Source organism: Canis lupus, chromosome 11 (assembly GCF_003254725.2).
Source record: "Canis lupus dingo isolate Sandy chromosome 11, ASM325472v2, whole genome shotgun sequence".
Lineage (NCBI taxonomy): Eukaryota > Metazoa > Chordata > Mammalia > Carnivora > Canidae > Canis > Canis lupus.
In genome coordinates this window covers 58023382-58046919 of record NC_064253.1, presented here as the reverse complement: position 1 = coordinate 58046919, position 23538 = coordinate 58023382, and positions in this window count along the sequence as shown.

The following is a 23538-nucleotide window of genomic DNA, read 5'->3' as shown; positions in this document are numbered from 1 at the left end:
TTCATTTTTGCAACAATAGATAAATACTATAGTGGGTTTCCTTCTCAAATCAGAACATTGCTACCGGAAAAACATTTCAGAGAAAACCAAATAATTTTGACAGAGCCACTGTTACTTTGGAATATAATAGATCTATGTCAAGGGGGGAAAAAACTCCAAAATGGATTTTCTCAATCCTTCTCATAGCCTATTCAAACCCTTCAATGCTTGTACCTTTCCAATTAGGAGATATTGGCAGAGTTTTCCAGAAATTTTTTCCACCTGCTTTCCACAGTGAACTCATAAGCTATCTTTCAAACATCTAGTTCCCTAGAAGCAGAGACGTAGAAGGGGATTATAAAGTGTTTTACTGTGTGTTCTCAGGAGGGAAATGAGGAAAGCAGGAGAGAGGAAAGGGAAGATAGCTAAGCAATATATGGTTTCTCAGCTGGAGACTAAAACTTATTCCCTAAGGAACCCTTAGAACAAAAACTGCACCTCAGAATTCATTGCATCTTTAGGAAGGGGCCCATTTTTTAAAAAAGATTTTTATTTATTTATTTGGGAGGGGGGAGCAGAGCAAGAGACAGAAAGAGAGAGAATGAGTTGAGGGAGGGGCAGAGAGAAAGAGGGAGAAGCAACATCTTTGCTGAGCTGAGACACACACACACACACCCACACACACACAGCAATGAGGACTGGATCCTAGGACCCTGGGATCATGACCTGAACTCAATGCAGACACTTCACTGAACCGAGCCACCCAGGTGCCCCAAGGAATGCAGTCTTTTGTCCCCTGTTTTGATTAGTCATTGGTCACTGGCTATCCTGTAAGGGTCTGGGGAGATTTGGATGGAGCAGATGAGTCCTTAGCCATCAACGCTCACAGAGACTGGAGGAAAGTAGCACAGGCTAAGTCAAGGCAGGGAGCCAACAGCACCCACCAAAAAAGAGGCAAATTGTGTTCTGCTTCTTGGCATCATCTTTGAAAGTGTTCTCAACTATGTAACCTATGACGAACAGTCTTAAAATGTTTGTAATTGGCAATATCTTTAGAGTCAGTATTACAGGCACTTCCCTATCTTTTTGGTCATTTTATTCTAATTAATATGTGAAAGTTTACAAATTTGCTTTTACCCCACTATCTTCCCCAAAAGCTTCAAAGTTTATGAAAATGAGGTCAACCCATGTGGCTAGTTATTTACACATTCTGCATTGGTAATCCTCTGAATTAGCCAAATCTGTAGTTTACATTAAGGACTTGTAGACCATTTTTTACTCCACCCCAAGCCCCAACATACAATCTGTCAAATAGAACTCATGAATTAGGGATTCAGGCTTCTGCTTCCAGATAAAAAATAACTACTGTCTCACACAGATTGTGTGTTTGCTGGCCCCATTCCCAACTGAGTCAGGGGCACAGTGTCTGAAAAACAATCCCGGCAGCTCGGGTTATCCTCCCACAGTGCCACTGGGGTGGCTGGCAAGGTTTTTCCCGTCACAGCTGGTATTATCCTGAGTTACTCAGCCAGAGGAAAATTGCTTCCTAATGGAACCCTAAGCCCTTCATTCAATTTTCCCTTAAGGTCTGAAGAGAGCAATCCCAAGAACTCATGCTAAGCAAGGCCTCTTCAAAAATTATGGTCTGTGTTCATTTGAGAATCAGAAATTTTCAATTATATAGCCTCCCAGGATACATTTTAAGGAAAAACAAAAGACAATTGTTTTTGCTCACTTGTTAAACGCTAACCATTTTGTTCCTAGCTCCATTACTTTTTTTTTTTTTTACTTTATTCCTTTTATGCAAATAAGCAGCCCATTTTCAATCTTCTTAGAAATAAGAAACATAGTCTCTGTGTTTGGGAAATATGTAGTTATAGAGTTTGCTTTAAAAATTATCTTTGGGAGCAACTTGAAGTTTTCTGACACTTCGGAGTTTCATAAGTGCTTTCCAATCCATTGCTCCATTCGAGCTTCATCACAAGCTGCAAAGTAGACAGGTGTTATAACCCCCAATTTACAGACCAGCATTCAGAGATCACCTAACTTCCTCAAATCATATTGCTAAGAACAAACAGAACTGAGACAAGAACCAGATTTTCTGACTTTAGTCAGATGCTGTTTTTCTTCTTCCATGCTGCCTTTTAACTGTCAGCAATAGGCATTCTCAATTTCTTTCTTGATCCTGGGGATACTTGCTTTATTATTATTTTTCACTCAGGGATTCCACAAATACACAACAAGACTTAGCTACGCCCCATTTAGTGTCATTCAATATTAGCATTCCCTTTATGTATTTCCACATTCTCTAATGAGGACCCTGACTTAATTGCCTAATCCAGACATGTTATTTTACCAGTGTGACTCCAAGATGTACTGGTGAGTCCCGAAACTGGCATATTATTATAGTTTATTTGAATTTTATTGTATCACCCTTATGCTTTATTTCTATCGCATTTCAAAGCAATCCTTAGCATGCGTAATATCACTTAAATAAGACATAGTGCTGCAAAATGAGAGTTCTCTAAATATCCCCTGTGCAACCACAGGAGGCCCTTTCCAAACCAAAAAGCTGTGAATCTTATCTGTGGTTCTGTTGTAAATTTTGATCTGGAGGCATGTTTAATAGCTTTTCAGTGACTATTGTAAAGGGAGTATTTACTCGAAATGATGTCTGCTTATATTATTTCTTTGCCAAATTGCTCCCAGCAACTAGAAAATCTGCTTGTACCTCTCCATCAGTATCCTCCCTGGAAAGGAGACATTTTCTGTTTGTATACAGCCTGAAGTATTTGATTTTTCTTGATGATCTTTAAAGTTCAGCCAAAAGGACAAACAGCACATCCAGTGATTCTCAATCTTTTCACCACTAAGGATACTTTCATTACTTGGCTCCTCGATTTGAAATATTTCACCTGCCAAACCTCACATTTACCAAGAAATTCTTTATTTTCCCATTTTTAGTGACATATATATAATGATAGCAAATGCACAGAGCACTTGATGTGTACTTGATGACTTACATAATTAACTTTGTTAACTTTTCTGACACTAGAGGAGAATATTTTATTTATTTAAGAAAGAGCACAAGTGGGAGTTGGCGCAGAGGGAGAGGGAGATGCAGACTCCCCACAGAGCAGGGAGCCCAGTGCCATCTCAATCCCAGGACTCCAGGATCATGACCTGAGTCAAAGGCAGCCTCCCAACCAACTGAGCCACCCAGGCATCCTGGAGATGAGTACTATTATCTTCTTTTTACATGTGCAACACAGAAAAGTTAGGCAATTGGCAAGAGCTAGGAGCTGAGATAGATCTGAGCACAGGCATTTTAGCTCCAGAATGAATGCTCTTAACCTCTGTACATGCTGTTTCCCATTTGTAGTATCTAATTAGCAGAGATCAGAGAAAGCGTGTGCCTCTTTTAATTTCAGAAAAATTGAAGCAGGAGAAACATGATTCCCTCCAATGGGCAGACACCTCAGGTGGAAAAACCATTCTTCTTGGAGTCAGATTACTAAAATCCAAAGTCCTACTTCTCCCTTTGACAGCTTTATACCCATGAGAACATCTTTTAAATTGCCAGGTCTCTGATTTTTAGTGTGATAATAAGGATATGAAGATTTACCCTGCCTACCTCACTCATTAATTCAAAAAAAAAAATCCTTCATGGCACAACCTACCAGGTGCCAGGCACTGTTGCTAGATCTTGGCATGGTGGCAGATCTTGGCATGGTGGCAGTTATGAATGGGGTGAAACTATTTCCCTGAAGGAATTCAGTGTCTAGAGTGGAGGTACAAGAAGATAACCACATAGACCCAATGTGACAGGCTGATGCCATTTGAGTTATTGAATACTGGGGGATTGGAAAGGAAGAAATGTGTCCCCATTTCTCCAGAGTGGGCAGATGGGAAAGGCAAGGTCAGGAAAACATCATGGAAAAGATGATTCCTGAAATGAATCTTAAAAGATCAAAAATATTTCACATAGCACATAATGATGGGGATTATGTGAAGAGCATGAAGATACAAAAGGAAAAGATAAGCACTGGGTGTTATTCTGTATGTTGGTAAATTGAACACCAATAAAAAAAATAAATTTATTTAAAAAAAAAGAAAAGATATGCTCTAATTTCAAGAACTTCTAAAAGTATAGAAGACGCAGCTCCTGGGCAGTTAGCAGGAAGGGAGATTGAATCATATATAGAGCTGGAAATGTAGGGTATGAATAACAGGATAAAGCATTTTATAAATTCCAACACATGATATAAGTAGACAATAGTACTGGGGATCATAATTACTGAGGATGTGAGTCTGTACTGATGGCTCAACATTTTCCTGAGTTGCAGGATACTAGAACATGCACAACTCTGGATCTCACAATGCAGGAACTCTTTAAAGAGCTCTGAAAAGTTTATTCCTGAGCAGAAGCACATGATCCAGAAGCACATGAGTTGTTGAAACCATGACCTTCTTATGTTTCCTCATCCAGAATTTCAAATGAAATACTGTAGTTCTTCCCAATTAGATGTTTTGCAGCTAGAGAAGCCAAACCTGTGCTTCTGACAGAAGCTTAGAGAAATCACAAAGGCCTAATGGATTCTAAACAAAGAACTCTGGCCATCTTGTTTTGGAGAGACATGAGAACCGGAGACAGAGAGCCTGGATTATTCAGATAATTGCTTCAATTTTGCATTTTGCTTTGCTTTTGTAAATGAGGAAGGAAATGATGAGCAGAATAATTAAACTTAGGTCTCCTGAAAATTCATTTATCCTCCCTTTACTCATTCATCCTTCATTTTACTTTTGGAGAATTTCAGTAAAAAATAGGAATATGCATTGTCTAGGGGAAATTACACTGGCATAATAAGTTCATGAAATTTTCAATGGGGCACAGGTGGGAAGAAGACAGCTGTTGCCCATTTAGGCAAATGTGCATGTTTTTTAAGAGGAAATTATGTATAAATTGACCAAAATAACAGCTTTCCTGAATAATTGAGATAATTGACACAATTCTCCTTATTACTCTGTTGGTGTAAGCAAATTCTATGGACTTTAAAGATGCTATTATCCTTCTTTTACCTTCACTTTCTCAGGTGTACAAGGAAGATGTTGGTAACCATATCTGTACAAAGCTCACATGAATTTGGTCATTTCATTTGGAAGCAAATGAATAAAATCTTAAGGAAATAATAAATTCTTTTGTTACATGTGTATGCTACCTTATGTCAAATATCAAAGTCAAATGTACACAGAGCAGAAATTACCTCCAAGGCACCAAATTAGGTTTTAGATAGCAAAAGAGAAGTCCTACATTATTACAACAGCTTCCAACTAAATTAGGGATCAATGTGTCACAAGTTTGCAAAATTAACTGATACCTCAACTTGAATTTGGAGAAATGTGCAATTTTTTAAACTAATTCGATGTTTATCTAAAGCTCCAATCTGTTAGTAAAAATGATACTGATATTAACTTTTATTCCTATCCAATTTAAACTTTAGTCTGAACCAATATTATAAATAACCTATTTAGGCAATATTTAGTGTTTTCTGAGTGGATATATTTAATCTCTCAGATAGTTTCCTCTTCCCAGTTTGTCTCCCCAGGATGATATCTAATCTACAGGGAAGAAGTATGATATGACAAGGCTGGCAGGGGTGGCAAAACGGATCACTGACCTCATGCTTGTCCTTGGGTTGCACTGGCTCTCATTGTCTGACAGGGGCTCACCTTCTTGCATTTGCAGGCACTGCTATAACTCTTGATCTGAATGCTCTCAATTTGATGGGGCCTGCTATCCATCACTGAATGAGTCAGCCCCACAGTGCCTCCTTCCACCCAACCAGCCCTGCAGACCCATGCTGGCCTTCTCCAGGGCCTCCAATCTCTTGCCACACAGACCTATTGCCCCTCAGCTTCACATCAGTACCATTCAAGAATTTCACAGGTCTCCCCAGCCCCTACCCACACCTCACCAGCTTGCCTCCTGACAACACTGCTCTTTGCTCTATGTTACTCTCAATTATCTCAAACATTTCCCTGTGCATGAGCCTTGGTATGAAACGGGAAAATCAGGAGACCTCTCTTTCCTAACATTTATGTATTAAATATGTATTAAACATGGAAAGATTCTAAATAAGACCTAAAGTGTTTTCTATTATGATCTGTTACCATAACAACAACGACAAAAATTTCCAGAAGTCAAACACGGAGCCCTAACTTTGTCCATTCCTCCCTTCTAAGAGCAAGAGGTTATTTGCCCACATTCATTTAATTCACTCAAATCATACGTGACAGACACTGGTCTAGGCCTGGCATCTCTGAGACAAAGAGCAGTCAGGCCATCAGAGTGCTACCTCTCTAATAGGGAACACAGAGAAATAGATGCAATCATAGGACACAGGAATCTGCTGTGATAGAAGAAGCACAGGGCACTGAAGAACCCAGAGCCAGACTGGTGAAGACTGGGAAGACTTTCTGATGAACCAGTGCTTGAGCTGAATCCTGAAAAAGAAACAGGAATTGTCTAGAAAAACAGCAGCAAAAGCATGTATTACATGAGAGAAAGCAGCACCGCAGAAGGATAGGGAGGTATAAGAAAATGTGGCTCATTAGCAAAACTGCCAAGTTGCTTGGTGTGGCTACCCAGCACATATTGTTCATTCATCTTTCCTGTCCTCTCTGGAGAGGCTTTGATTTTTGACTTGATTTCCCACAGCTATGAACAAAGGCTTAAATGCAAAGTAGAAATGAACAGGGTCATATGAAATGAAAAACTTGTAGATGGATACCTTTTGGAGATGAAAGCAAAAACATTTTACATTATTCCTTAAAGGCATGCGATTTTGCTTCTAGAGATTTCAGGCTGGAACAACTGGGTGGCTCAGTGGTTGAGCACCTACCTGCCTTAGGCCCAGGGCATGATCCCAGAGTCCCCGGATCGAGTCCGACATCGGGCTTCCTGCATGGAGTCTGCTTCTCCCTCTGCCTATGCCTCTGCCTCTCTCTTTCTCTTTCTCTTTCTCTCTCTCTTTCTCTCTCTCTCTCTCTCTCTGTGTGTGTGTGTGTGTGTGTGTGTCTCTCATGAATAAATAAATAAAATCTTTAAAAAAAAGATTTCAGGCTGCCTCTTGGTTTCAAAAAGCAGAATAACTGGAATAACTGGCTGCTATTATTGGATTTTTTTTTCTTTTTCTTTTTCTTTTTTTTCTTTTTTTGCCTTTCTAAAAGAATTTCTTTTAATATTCTCCACCAATTACAGAGCAGTGGGAAGGTATATCACACAGGAATATTCCACAATGCACAAATACCATAGTAATAAAGCAGTCTACCCAAAGACTGCATTGTTTAAACTATAGAATAATTAGAAAAGAATAGCACTGATTATTTTTGTCTTTTTCCTACCTTTAAGTAAATGAGGATTCTTTAAACTGTGTACATCCCACATTTATTTAGGCCACATAGAAATAAATAAAGACAATGACGCCAGCATAGAGGAGTACTTCCAGTACAACATAATAGGCTGAGAGGATGATAAATCCGTAAAGGTTGAGTGTATGCCTAAGGTAAAATACCTAGGAAAGTATGCTAATTGGAATGATTTTCTTTATAACGGATAAAGTTTACTTCTAAACTTAGAACTACAAATATTTATGCAGCTCACCAGAACTACCAAGATTGTCTATCTGTTCAATCTGGTTAAGAGAGAATATTTAGAGGAAAGGTAAACATATCCACCTAAAAGTATGTTCAATGTCATTTTAGTCAAGGGAATTTCACCTGCTAGAATGGCATATAAAAAAGCTTAATTTGGAATCTTGGATCTTTCCCTGCCTGCTAAAAAAATAATAATAATATTTCTCCCCAGAAGAATGTATCAGCATTTCTACATTTTATTTATTATTTTTATGATTTTATTTATTTATTCGTAAGAGATACAGAGAGAAAGAAGCAGAGGGAGAAGCAGACTCCACGCAGGGAGCCCGATGCAGGACTCGACCCTCTGTCTCCAGGATCACACCCCAGGCCGAGGGTGGAACTAAACCGCTGAGCTACCCGGGGCTGCATTGCATTTCTACATTTTAGAGAAAAGAACTCTATGCTTTCCTTTCAAGCCAGTAGATTTATCAGGTACTACTCATTGTTCTTACCTTGTAATTAGCTGTGGTTTGTTTGAAAGCTAAAGTTCTTGAAACATACCTTCGAGGACCTCCTGAGTAGCTCATTCCATTAAGGATCTGACTTGGGCTCAGATCATGATCCCAAGGTCCTGAGATCAAGCCCAGCTCAGAGAGGAATCTGCTTCTCCCTCTCCTTCTGCCCCTACCCCCATTTGTACTCCCTCTGTCTCTTTTATGTAAATTAATTAATTAAATAAATAAGTAAATAAATAATAAATAAGTTCTTTACAAAAAGAAAAAAGACATCCTTTCCAACAGAATTAGTTTGGGATCTAGAGAGGAGAGAGGACATGGAAATCAAGCTGAAAGTGTATTTATGGAGTCAGAGAGCTCTTTACTAAATTCACATGATTGTTTCAACACCCTTACTCCAAAAGTCCCAATGTAGAATTCATTTAGTGTTTCTGAAGGATTGCTGGGGCTAGTGTCAAGAGATCAGTTTACAGAAAGAACGTTAAAGTCACCCTTATAAGGCTTTCTCCTCACAACAGAGTTGCAATGGTACACAGGTTGGATCCAGGAGTAACGGTCCAGTGATAGAAACTGGACAAAAAGGGGAGAGGATTCTAGGCCCAGAGCAGTGCCTGTCACTGAGATTATTTTCTGACCCAACCTTGATGGTTCAAAACATTAGTTTGGCGGGGTCCCTGGGTGGCTCAGTGGTTTAGCGCCTGCCTTTGGCCCAGGGCGTGATCCTGGAGTCTCGGGATCAAGTCCCACATTGGGCTCCCTGCATGGAGCCTGCTTCTCCCTCCTCCTGTGTCTCTGCCTCTCTCTCTCTCTCTCTCTCTCTCTCTCTCTCTGATAAATAAATAAATAAATCTTAAAAAAAAAAAAGAAAGAAAAAAACATGAGTTTGGGGCAAAGGACCAAAAGAGCCAGAATCATCATACTCTCTAAAACATTGAAAATAAAAGTTAGTCCCTGCAGGATCGTGCTAAAGATTTCATTTGTTTGACAGGAAGCTTAGAGATGCTCCCTTTGCATTGACAGGCTCCTCATGGCATCAGCACCCAAAGTTGTCCCCAGCAGTCACCACTGTGGGGCTGTGGAAGAAGCAAGTATTTGTTGTTTCCTAGACGTCGCCTTTGCCTGAATGCCAGAGCTGGGGTTCTCTTAGTCAAACTGATCTCAATTTTCTCACCTCTAGTCCTTCATGGATTTTTTTAAGGATATAACAAAACATTTGGGTGACTGACTGAAGCCATCATTACATTATGCCTTTCAGTGTGTCATTCCTTACTGGGATGTATATGGGAGATTTTTGCTTTGTAACTGGAGAATGGGAAAGTTTGCTCCAAAGAGAAGTGGTGAGAGCAGAATGACAAGTGAACTCCCAGCGGACTCCTAGACCTGTGCTTACTATTATTGGAAGTGTAGAGGACTGTCTACACCTGTCTTCGTGAGGTTTTAGTCAAGAGGAATGGCCAGAATTGTACTCAACCATTCAAATGAGACGTTTTGAAACAAGGAGAGCTGCTTTGAGGACACTGATTAAATAGTGAGGTCACAGTCAAGGAGCAGATATAGATCGTCTTCCTTCATCAGTTTTCGTGGAACCCAGAACAAATCTGTCCCCTCAGGATCGGATCATCCTAGGAGCAGCTGGAGTGGGTATCCCTAGCAGGTAACTGAGGTTCTCAGGGGAGGCAGTTGGCAACATTGTGTGTTCTCTGGGCCATAATATTAGTGGGTGATTGCCAGGAGGAAAGGGAAAACAGAATAAGAGAAGATAGACAGCACGTTTACTGGATGCAGGTGGCTGCAACCGATTCATTCTAGGCACAAGGAAGTCCGCCTTCAGAAACTTTTGAAATAACTCCTGTCAGAAAGAAAACTCTGTATAAGAAGCTGGGGCTTTTTCTCTCATCAGTCCCCCATGTCTGGCACTCCCTAAATATCTGTTGTGGAACATTCCGGATGCTTTAGGGAAGTTGATTTACAACGGTTAGTTCAGTGGGCACTTGAGTTAGCATCCCTTGGTCATTCAAATATTTGTGACATAACTTTATAGACACAAAGTCATGGGTGATATTTGTTTTGTAGGCAGAGCAATTTAGTGAAGGTCACTCTATGAAAGAGGCTTTTCCCTTTGGGATAGGGATGAGACGAGTAGAGAGGGGGAAGTGTGGGTGTGATTTCTGCAGTGCCAAATCCAGTGAGTCTGGGCACTGGTTCTGTCTCTACGTGTGGAAGGATGCTGCTGTGCTCTCCTGCTTCCCTTCACCTTTGCTCATCAGACAAGGAATGGCTGTGGGCAGCCTCAGGGTCCTCCATAATTGAGCTGTCCTTTATGCGATTCTCCAACACCAAAACATGGGGTATTTTTAAGGATATAACAGAACATTTGGGATGACTGGAGTAATCATCACATTTTTCCTTTCAGTGTCATTCCTTACTAGGATATATAGGAAATTTTTGCTTTGTAACCGGACAACCCAAAGTTTCCTTTGAACCATAAACTTGCTCACACCAGTCTGGGATTAGGATCTGATAATCCTGCATCAAGCAGTCTCGGCATAACGTGCCTGTCTAAATGCAAATATACTACCTGGGAGAGGTAACATATTAATCCATCACCAGCCACTAATACTACAACACAAATTAGTTTATCAGTCAGCCACTGACTAGACCCTGCCTCAGGGAATGGGACATAGGGAAGATTTGTTACTTTTCCCCCATCTTAGATTATGATTTATTATGTTAACAAAAATTGCAGCAGCAGTAAAAAAGTCTAAAATAAGAACCAAATTCCCCTCCATGTTCCTACCATAATAACATATTAATTGTTTTATCTGGGTTCCCTTTCAGCTCCTATTCAAAGTCAAAATCAGCTGTAACTCAAATGTTTGTTTTTTTTTTTGTAAGTAGTAACTAACATTTATTAAGTGTTTACTGTGTGCCAGGCACTGAACCAAAAACACTTATACAAATTAAATCATGTCATCTAAACAACATCTCATGAAGTAGATCCTGTTTTATCTTCATTTACACATGAGGAGACAGAGGCCCAGAGAAGGTAAAGACCTTGCCAAAGCCAGTAAATAATTCAAATTCAAGCATTTGGCTCCAACATCCATGCTTTTAACTCCAGAACCAAGCATCCCATTTACCAGTAAGGAAACAGGCATCCTGAGTTCATGAACTTGCCTACAGTTCCTTAAATATGTGGCAAAGCCAGAATTTGCGTTGGCTTCCTGGTCCTGAGCCCACCCCCTTACCTGCACTGTACAGTGACACTTTATCCTAGTTGATACAGCCTTTGAAGGAGGTTGATAGCATTATGCCTGTTTTACAATGTGGGGGTTCAAGACTTATGATTTGCCCAAGTGCAGATCATAAATGATAAATCCAGGTCATAAATACAGATTTTCTGACTTTAAGTTCAGTACTTGTTTGTTTACATTCCTTTTTATCTACCATTACTGACGTTCAGTTTTTTCAACATAGTTTAAACAAAACACCTGATCAGTATATTCCTACTTTACTCGTATAATGTAATTCAAGAACACTTGCCCTTGTTACTAGGTAGTTTTTATAATTTTCATTGTATTGGCATCTCAATAGTACCCTGGGGTTATGAATTATAACATACTTAAATACCTTGGTTGAATTTTTGTGGCTTTTAAAAATATTTTTCTGCTGCTATAAATAAATGTCACAGTGAAGCCATCTGTGCAATATCATTTTTTTCTTTTAAACTCTTTTTTCAGGAATGGCAATGTATGGCATCTCTCATTTCGTTTGATTTTTCAACAATGACTCAGTCTCATATGAAAAACAGAGCATCATCTCCTTGCAGGCAGCAGTAGTGACAGAAACTTTCCCAACAGCCACTGTAATGTGAGCTCCCTGGAGAGATTTGGGTTTTTCTACTCTGTGGCTGTTTCAGAGGCATTCAGCCAATCAAACTGTGCCACCCATTTGGTGGCAGGATGACCATTAGCCAGAACATGGCCTTCTCCTTTTTGGTGCCAGCTTTTTTGTGGCTGCTTTGTGCAAGGACTCAAGCCTGAATTTCAGGAATGGTTGTCAATTGGGCTTTGAATTGATGCCGCCCCTGGGAAGAGGAAAGTACTCCTTGGAATTGCCCAACCGCCCCGCCCCCAGAACCTGCCCAACCCTGCCTGCCCCGTAGGGCTAAAAAGCACAGATGCCCAGTAATTAGTTGTGCATCTCTTTTAGTATTGTCACCGAGACAAAGTAAATTCTTATAAGTCTTGCCTCCTCTGTCTTCTAGAATATAAATTCCTTGGGAACAGAAACCTTATCTTAGTTGCATCTCATTGTGGTCTCTTTACCCAGCTGATTCACAAATGTTAATTGTCTTCTTATGTTTGTCAGGGGGGTGTGCTGTATGCTTTATAGTTAGTTAACTCAAACAGCCCCACTTTCCCTAAAGTGAAAGATTGATAATCATGAGGAGACTTTGTATGCTTTGGATTGCATTGCAGAGGTAATCTATTTATGCTAATTATCATGTCTCATTCCATAATATTTTCACTGAGATTAATTTTTTTAAAGATTTTATTTATTTATTCATGAGAGACAGAGAGAGAGAGGCAGAGACATAGGTACAGGGAGACATGAGGGACTCAATCCCAGAACCCTGGGATCACAACCTCAATGACTGAGCCACCCAGGCACCCCATGAATTTGATTTTAAAAATAAAAATAACCCTGAAAAAGTGATAGGTAGCATATTCTGCACAGAATTGATAAAGAATTATTTTTGCTTAATCTAATCTCACTACATAAATGTATTTGAGAAAATATGTATTTTGCAAAGGTTTATTTTTTTTATAAATTCTTCTCAGGGTCATATTTCTCTGGAAGCATTCTGACTTAGAAAAAATAAGGTCACCATAATGTCTTATTCCAAAATAAATTATTAAGTTAAACAAAATTTGGAGTTAAAGTGTTGATGCCAAGATAGAGGTAAATATTCATCCATCTCAGCCACAGCCAAAAGCTTTCATTATTTGATGCAAAATATGAGCCGAGTTCTTGAGAAAACCTATGTCTTAGGGCTATTTATGTCATTGCCACTTTGAACATTTTCAATATTTAATTATGAACTTTAAATTTGTTTATCTCACAACTGTATTCCGTGTAGCAACTGAACATGAATTGTAACCAGCTGGGAGGTAAGAAATAGAAATATACTGTGATAACCTCTAAATATAAAAATATCAATACATCAGTGTTGATAGTCAATAACAAGTGAGTTAGAAGCTATTAAATATTACTATTAGATAATTTCTCAAGTTCTATAATTTTCATAATCTATAGAGCAATATTGATATTTGTGTTATCACCTAAATTTCAAATTCTATTTTATAGAAAATAGAAAAGAGGGGGATCAATTGTAGAAATAATTAAATCACCTCTGATATTTGCCTCCAGAATAAAATCCCTGAAAATTTTCTGTTCTTTTCTAACTCTACAGTATATTAGGTTCCCAATGATAAGTCCATAGGGTATCAGAATACCTATTTAATGATAAAATATAATGGTTTTCAAACTGTTAAGAGAAAGTGTAGGGTTCTGTGGAAGTGTATCACCAACTACTGCAATAGTAGAGGCCAAAGACTCAAGCATCCCAGTTCTTCCATGACTTTCTAGCCAAGTGGTGCTGTGTTTGTCTCTGTTTGTTTGTTTGTCTCTTTTATAGATTGTCTTTCCATCTGAAAGTTCTTTCAGGAGTTCACAGGGGATAAGGAGTTCCATTGATAAAGCTATTGAATTAATTCAATGACAATTTCATAGTCAAAATAAAGAATATGTTAAGTCAGTCATTTATCTTTTTTAACATCTTTTAGCATTCTAGACAAGACAGTTTTAGTTTAGTCTTAACTGATTACTTAAATCAATCCACATAATAAGAGAGGGATTAATAGAGACCAAAGGGAATATTTTTGTATCTTAAAGTGATTAATATACTAAAGAACAGAGATAAAATTGAAGAGGACTAGCAAAGTAAATCAGGTGGTAGAGAAAGAGAAAAGAATGTAAGTCAAAGGTCTAGGCCTAACTCAAGCTGTTCAGGATAGAGTGTCAGAGAGAGACTACAGACTACACTGTAGGAATAACAAGTAGAAGCCATGTTTCAAAGACCTGTATGTATTACACATGAGTTTGAAATAGCTAGCAGCTTGGTTCTCAAAAGATCTCTGAGTGTCATGTGCAATTACTTAGGTGAGTGGGTCAGAATCTCGTTATGAGACTAGTAAATGGGAAAAACCCAGCCAGTATTTTCTCTAGCAATGAGTGAGACATGACAATCAGGGAACAGTGAAACATACCAAATGGGTGATGTCAGTCACAGGACAACATGACCCAGAATTTCAGTATTCTGACCAGGCCTCAGATGATGTGGCACATCAGTATGTGAATAAGGAGTCCCAAATGTATGCAGAAGGGAAAGGAGACAATGGTGAATACACAGATAAAAATAATGTGAGACAGCAAGCAACAACAATCATAGCTGATAACATATTTTTGAGTGACCAAACCAAAGACAAGGCATAGACAGAGTGTGTAATTCTTCTTTGGCCATTGTTTGGTACAGTCTCATTTTCAAATCATGTATAGTCATTACAGTTGCCAAAGACAAGAATTAAAATATTCTTCTATATAGAAATAAAAAAGAGCTAAAAGTCCAAAGGGAGAAAAATGTAAGAATATGCTTTCACTTTAAGCTCTGATTTAGATAAAGTAGGAAATGTTATTTTTCTTAACATTGACTTTGGCTCATCACAGCCAAGATTTTTCACAGTTCTTCTAAACTGAGATTATAAACTAAAAAAGAAGAAAAGAGGCTTACCTGGGAAACGAGACTCAAAGGAGTGTGGACTGTAATAAAGCATTATGCTTCCCCAGGAACCAAGATCTTTCTCTGTCTAGTAGAAACTCTAATTTACTCTTTTACCACATTTTTCCCCCAACAAGTATTTACTAAGGCTTTGCAATGTGCCAAGCTACACTAGGTCCAGGAAAATATGATGAATGGCTTTATTGTCTCCATTAGAGAAGAAGAAAGTAATACAGTTGGAAACCTTTCAACCCCCACTCCTATCCCACCTTCTAGTTTTCTACAGTTCTTTCTAATATTTTTCACCAGTATTTATCACATGCTTTTTTGGTATAGTTATTTTTGCATGTGTTATTCCATGTTCTAAATCACAGACACCCTTTTTTTTTAAATTTTTATTTATTTATGATAGTCACAGAGAGAGAGAGAGAGGCAGAGACACAGGCAGAGGGAGAAGCAGGCTCCATGCACCGGGAGCCCGATGTGGGACTCAATCCCGGGTCTCCAGGATCGCGCCCTGGGCCAAAGGCAGGCGCCAAACCGCTGCGCCACCCAGGGATCCCTAGCCTGAGATTTAAGATTTTATTTTTTTTGATTTTTATTTATTTATGATAGTCACACAGAGAGAGAGAGAGAGAGAGAGGCAGAGACACGGACAGAGGGAGAAGCAGGCTCCCTCTCTTTCTCTGTGTTTCTCATGAATAAATAAATAAAATCTTAAAAAAATATATAAATAAATAAAAACAATAAAGGTAGATATCATTTAAATTTTCCCAAATATACCTTCAATAGTGAATGTAGGATGAACTGTCATTTACTTGCTATTATACTAGAAAACGTTTAGTGTTACACAGTGCTTTTCCTCAAAGACCTATCATGTTATTTCATTTATTTTCATGAGCAGCTTCAAAGTGAGTAGAGACAGATATTATTACCTCTATTCCTTTTTCTTTTCTTTTCTTTTTTTTTTTTTTTTGAGGCAGGGAGTAGCAGAGGGAGAGAGAGAATCTCAAGCAGGCTCCACACCCAGCGCAGAGCCAGATGTGGGGCTTGATCTCACAAACTCATAATCATGACCTGAGCCGAAATCAAGAGTCAGTCACTTAACTGACTGAGCCACCCAGATGCCCCCCTTAACTCTACTTTAGATATGGAAGAGATCAGTAGCTGAAATCATACTAAATATTTATTTTATAGGAGAGAAATCCAGGTCAAGAATGCAGTTTTCATACCTCTTACTTCAGTATGTTTTTTTTTTTTCCATAAGTTTCCACTATGTAATTATTAGCCAGTGTGCTTGGCCAGCCTCTCTCTCCAAGCAGAGAAAACCTCATATAGGGAGAGAAAACTACACATTACTGTTCACACACCAGATATTCTTACCAAATATCTTTTCATACAATCAGATCTGTACATCTGTGAAGATCACTTGAGAGTTGCTTAATGCTATGTTCAGACATGACATGCTTATACTGCATACGGATGTGCCAGATGGTGAAAAATAAAAGCATCACCTTTCCATCTGTTTATACAATACATATTTTAGAATATTTAAAATATTTATTATGTGCTAGGCACTGGGCAAAACTTCATGGAGTTTAGAATGCAGTGGGAAGATAAAAATAATAAGCAAGCAAATCCTTAGTGGGTTTAATTTAATAAAAACTATTAAATACAAAATGCAGGGGCACCTGGGCAGCTTAGTTGGTTAAGCATCTGCCTTCAGCCCAGGTCATGATTCTGGGGTCCTGGAATCAAGCTCCATGTAGGGCTCTCTGCTCAACAGGGAGTCTGCCTCTTGCTCTCCCTCTGCCTGATGCTTCCCCCACTTGTTCTCTCTCTCTCTCTCTCTCTTTCTCTCTCTCTCTCTCATAAATAAATAAAATATTTTTTAAAAAAATACTTTTTAAAAATACAAAATGCAATGAAAGATTCCAATGTAGTACTATGATAGAAAATAAAGTGGAAAAAAAAATAAGGTGGAGAAGAAAGCTATTTAGAAAGTGTAATTAATCCTCATATCACCCTCAGGAAGTGATAATTAAGCCGAGAAGGCGTCAGCCATGTGAAATTCCAGAGAAAGAGCATTTCATAAGGAAAGAATAGAATGAAAAAATATTCTAAAATGGGTGAAATCCTAGAAATGAAAGTAAAAAGCAGTGTGACCAGAACACAGTGGAAGATATGAGTTGAGATTCTAGAGATAAGCAGAGGTCACTCCACACCAGGCCTTTTAAGCCAATATATGAAGTTTGGATTTAACTCAAAGTGCAATGGAAATCCTTAGAAATATTTTAAAGCAGACAAGTAGCAATATCTATTTTTAAAAGATCATCCTGGGTGTTATAAGAAGAACAGATTTCAGAGAAAGGGTCAGTCAACAGAGTAGGGAAACTGAGGAGATCCTTGAAGTAGCTCCAAGTATGACTATATTTATATGGCTTAAATTGGAGTACTGGTAATGGTTGTGGAGAGCAGTGAAATGAGATGTAAAACATGTGGGACCTCCTAATAGATTGGAAGGGGGCAGGGATTGGGAGATGAAAGAAGAAAGGATTTTTCCTAGGTCTCAAGAATAAGCGACTGAGGAGAAAAGCTGTACCATTACTGACATGAAGAAGACTGTGCATGGAATGAGATTACAGGATGAGGCTAAATATGGCGTGTTTGTAGAACATCCAAATGAAGGTGTCAAATGGACAGTTATATACATACTAGTGGTCTAAGAAAAGGTTGGGCCCAGAGATATAAATCATAAGTCACCAGCATACAGATGGTATTTAAATCTGTGGACACATGAGATCTACTTCTGAATAAGTCCTCTGGGGGAAGAAGAAAAGGTCTATTCCCAAATACTGAAGAGATCAAACACTTAGAGATCAGTAGAGAGGGGAGGAATCAATAAGAGAGGCTGAGAACAAAGGGATAGAAAGAAAACAGGAAAGAGAGATGTTACCGAATGAGAGGAGGATGCTGCAGGAGGATGTTCGGTGTCAAAGTACAAGAAGACAGAAAGTTTAGACCAGATTTGGCAACATGGATATGTCAGAGATCTTAACAAGAATGGTTTGGGAGAAATGCTGGAGGCTGAAACCAGATTGAAACAGATTCGACAAATGAAGACCACCGGACACAGCATTTAGAGAACTCTTTGGAAAAGGTTAGCAGTAGAAGGGGCCATTCATGCATTTGAGTCTTTTATTCATGTTGCTCATTAAATTAATTAAGCAAAGAATATCTAATTCTAGCAGTGAAATTTTCTGATGATCCCTTCAAGATATGTGAGTTGCTAAATGTACTTATTATAAGTAATGAAGCAACTTGATCTGACATGCAGAATTGTTGACAGCCAAATAATTGTAAAAGAATGTCCAAAAAAAATGATCATTTGGTTTCAGAACAGTGGATCTTGGGCCATTTTTCTGTCAGTAGTTAAAAGAAAGGACTAATTGTCTATTAAGAATTTTGCTAGCATATATTAGCCAAACTTTATCATGAAAGGATACGAATACATGTATCTCAGTAACAGGAAGCATATATATAATTCAACTAGGAGTTGTTTAGGGTCACTGAGGAGCACAGTCAGTGCTCCGCTAAAGTATTCTCAAGATGCTTAAATGAAAATGTGACATAAGCACTTTAAAATTATACAGCAGAATCAGCATGAATGATAGATTAAGATCTGTGAGAGTTTGAAGAGGCATGAAAGTACATTCCTTACATGTTTTAATTAAACTTCTATGTTAAACAACAAAATGTTATGGGTCTGAACTTTTATATAACTATGACAAAATTGTAGAATACGAGTAAGATAGACGCTTCATTGAGCCTGGGATATATTGTGAATGTTGTGATGAAACCTCAGTCTTGTATAAAAAGATGAGGCTTTCCTGCCAAGTTGCGCCTTTCAGAAGCATATTGACACAGTAATTTCCAACATTTCCTTTTTATCCAGATACAGGTTTTGCAGGGATTATCATCTATTACCATCTATTACAAAAGAAACTCTGGGAAATGAACAAGGGGTGCTGGAAATGGAGGTGGACGGGGGGTTGGGGTGACTGGGTGATGGGCACTGAGGGGAGCACTTGACGGGATGAGCACTGGGTGATAAGCTGTATATTGGCAGATTGAACTCCAATAAAAATTAAATAAATAAATAAATAAATAAATAAATAAACAAACAAACAAACAAACAAATTTAAAGTAAAAAAAAAAAAAATTTAAGTCCTGTAGCTGTTAATAGTCTTTCAGTTGCAAGTGACAGAGGACAGAACTCAATATGGCCAGTGGTAGAGGTAATCCCCCCTGAATCACATGACAAAAAAACAGAGATGGAGCCTTTGCAAAGTGCTCCTAGAAAGGCGGACGATGGATATAATGCCATAATTAAGGAAGGTTCATTTCAACCAAACAAGATCAAAGCCACATTACTGACTAACCTTTCTAAAAATTCTCATGGGTTGTAGAGATAAAGACTAGAGAATAAAAACTATCTTTTCGTTAGAGTAAGCTACTGTCTAAAATGGCTTATCTAGGTCAATTCCTTTGGGAATGTAAAATTTTCATTTTCCTATTCTAAAATAATTTTAGATATCTTTACTGAAATAAAGAGATTTCCTGCTTTTCTAATTAGCTTCTCATGTGCCTCTCCAGAGACTTTTTCTGATGTATAAACAAGTGTAATACATGAAAGCTTTACCTATATATTTAGAAATAATCGCCATAAATCTAAATTTCTATGAGGGACCTAAAACTACATATAAATTGCTCTGACCTATCTTTCTTGTATAAGCAATGGGTTATCTACTAGTTCGTATCCTTCTAATTAAATAATCTTTCAAGTTCTTCCCATTGTTAAAGGTTGAATTCCTAAATCTGTGTTATTTGAAGTAAAATACAACACAGATTACATTTTCATCTTTATCTAGGAAGGCTTTTATTAGCTAATTGAAGGAAATGAAAATCTGTGTGAAATTTATATCACATTGACTTTAAATATATATAAGAAAATCCTTACGTATGTGTACATATAATGTCTTCTCAACCAGAAAAAATATCTCTGTATGACAATCTTTGTACTAAATGGTGAATGAACAGAGATAATTTTTAATTTAAACATCTACTATCTTTGGGTTTTTTAATGTTAATTCCAGTATATTTTATAGACAGTGTTATAATACTTTCAGCTGTACAATATAGGGAGTCAACAATTCTGTACATTAATCAATACTCATCAGGACAAGTGCACTCTTAATCCCTTTCACCTACTTCACCCATCCCTCCACCCACCTCCCCTCTGGTAACCATTAGTTAGTTCCTTCTGTATTGTTGAGTCTGATTTTTAGATTGTCTCTTTTTTTGTTTCTTAAATTTCACATATGAGTAAAATCATATAGTAGTTGTCTTTCTCTGACTTATTTCACTCAGCATTATACCCTCTTAATCCCATCCACATTGTTGCAAATGGCAAGATTTCGTTCTTTTTATGGCTAAGTAATATTCCATTACGTACGCCTATTGCTTCTTTATCCATTCATCTATTGATGAACACTTGGGTTGCTTCCATAATTTGGCTATTGCAAATAATGCAATAAACATAGGGATGCCTATGTCTTCTTGAATTAGTGTTTTTGTATTCTTTGGATATATACTCAGTAGTGGAATTAATGGATCAAATGGTAATTCTATTTTTAATTTTTTGAAGAATGTATGTCTATACTGTTTTCTATAGTGGCAGTACTAGTTTGCATTCCCACTTATATGCACAAAGGTTCCTTTTTCTTCACATCTGCCAACACTTCTTGTTTCTTCTGTTTTTTTTTATTATAAACATTCTAACAGGTATGAGGTAACACCATTTTTTTTATGATTTTGATTGGCATTTCCCTGATGATTAGTGATGTTGAGCATCTTTGCCAGTGTCTATTGGCCATCTATATGTCTTCTTTAAAGAAATGTCTGTTCATATCTTCTGCCCATTTTTAATTGGATTATTTGTGATTTGGTGATGCACTGTATAAATTCTTTATATATTTTGGATACTGTAACTTTCTGGGTTATATCACTTGCAAATATCTTCTATTCAGTGGATTGTCTTTTAGCTAAGTTAATTATTTCCTTCACTGCGTAGAAGATTTTTATTTTTATGTAGTCCCAATAGTTGATTTTTGGTTTTGTTTCTCTTGCTCAGGAGACGTATCTAGAAAAATGTTACTATGGTCAATGTCAGAGAAATTACTGCCTGTGCTTTCTTCTAGAATGTTTATGGTTTCATGTCTCACATTTAGCTCTTTTAACAATTTCGACTTTATTTTTGTGTGTGGTTTAAGAAAGTAGTCTGGTTTAACTATTTTGTATGTTACCTATACAGTTTTCTCAACACCATTTTGTTGAAGAGATTTTTTTCTTTTTGTTGAAGATTGATAGGCCATATAATCATGAGTTTATTTCTGGGATCTCTGTTCTGTTCTATTGATCTATGTGTCGATTTTTGTGCCAGTATTCTACTGTTTTGATTAGGATAGCTTTGTAGTAAATCTTGATATCTGAGATTGCGCTATCTCCAGTTTTGTTCTTCCGTTTCAAGTTCGCTTTGGCTATTTGGGTCTTTGTGGTTCTATAGAAATATTAAGATTATTTGTTCTAGTTATATGAAAAATGCTGTTGGTACTTTGATAGGGATTGCACTAAATTTGCACATTGCTTTGGGTAGTATGGACATTTTAGCAATATTTGTTCTTCCAGTCAGTCCATCAGCATCAGTATCTTTCCATTTGTGTCATCTTCAATTTCTTTCATCAATGTTTTATAGTTTTCAGAGTACAGGTCTTTCACATCTTGGGTTGTTTATTCTTAGGTATTTCATTATTTTTGATGCAATTGTAAATGGGGTTGTTTTCTTAATTTCTTTCTGCTACCTGCAAACCTACTGAATTCATTTATCAGTTCTTTTAATTTTTTGGCAGAGACTTTTGGGTTTTCTATATAGAAAATCATGTCAACTGCAAATAGTGAAAGCTTTATTTCTTCCTTATCAGTTTAGATGCTTTTTATTTCTTTTTGCTAGTTGATTGCTGGAGCTAGGACTTCCAGGACTATGTTGAATAAAAGTGGAAAGAGTGGATATCCTTGTCTTGTTCCTAAGCTTAAAGGAAAAGCTCCCCATTTTTCCCCATTGAAGATGATATTAGCTGTGAGTTTTTTATATATGGCCTTTATTATTTTGAGGTATGTTCCTTTTAGACCTACCTTGTTGAGGGTTTTTATCATGAATAGATGTTGTACTTTATCAAATACTTTTTCTACATCTGTTGAAGTGAGTGTCTGGTTTTTATAATTTCTCTTGTGGATAAAATGTTATCACGTTGATTGATTTGTGAATATTGAACCACCCTTGTATCCTGGGAACAAATTCCACTTGATTGTGGTGAATGATTTTTTTTAATATATCATTGGATTTGGTTTGCTATTATTTTGTTGAGGATTTTTGCATCTATGCTCACCAGAGATATTGGCCTGTGGTTCTCTCTTTTTCTTTTTCTTTTTTTTTTTTTTTTTACCATATCTTTATCTGGTTTTAGTTATCAGGGTAATTCTAGCCTCATAGGATGAATTTGGAAACTTTCCTTCCTCTTCAATATTTCAGAATAGTTTGAGAAGAATAGGTGTTAACTCTTCTTTAGACATTTGGTAGAGTTTACATGTGAAGCCGTCTGCTTCTAGACTTCAGTTTGTTGGGAGTTTTTTTATTACTGCTTCGGTTTCATTGCTGGTATTCAGTTTCTTCAAATTTTTTATCTCTTCCTGGTTTGTTTTGGGGAGTTATATGTTTCTAGGAATTTATCACTTCCTTCTAGGTTGTCTAATTCGTTGGTATATAATTTTTCTTAATATTCTCTTACAATCCTTTGCATTTCCGTGGCATCAGTTGTTATTCTTCTCTCTCATTTCTGATTTTATTTGAGTCCCCTCTTTTTAGTTTAATGAGTTTGGCTTAAGATTTATTGGTTTTGTTGATCTTTTCAGGGAGGCTTGGATGGCTCAGTTGGCTAAGCATCTGACTCTTGATTTCAGGTCAGGTAATGAGATTAAGCCCCACATTGGGCTCTGCACTCAGCAGGGATTCTCTTTCTCTCCCTCTACCCCTCCCCTGCTTTCATGTTCTTTCTCTCTAAAATAAATATTTAAACCTTTAAAAAAAATTTTGTGTTGATCTTTTCAAAGAACCAGCTCCTGATTTCATTGATCTGTTCTATTGGGATTTTTTTGAGTTCCTATTTCATTTATTTCTGCTCTAATCTTTATTATTTCTTTCTTTCACTAGTTTTTTTTTTTTTTCTTTTTCAAGGTCCTTTAGAGGTGTCAGGTTAGGTTGTTTATTTGAGATTTTTCTTGCTTCTTGACATAGGCCTGTTTTGCTATAAAATTCCCTCTTAGAACTGATTTTGCTGCCTCCCAAAGATTTTGGACTGATGCATTTTCATTTTCACTTGTCTCCATGTATTTTTTGATTTCCAGTTTCATTTCTTGGTTGAGCCATTTATTGTTTAGTAGCATGTTATT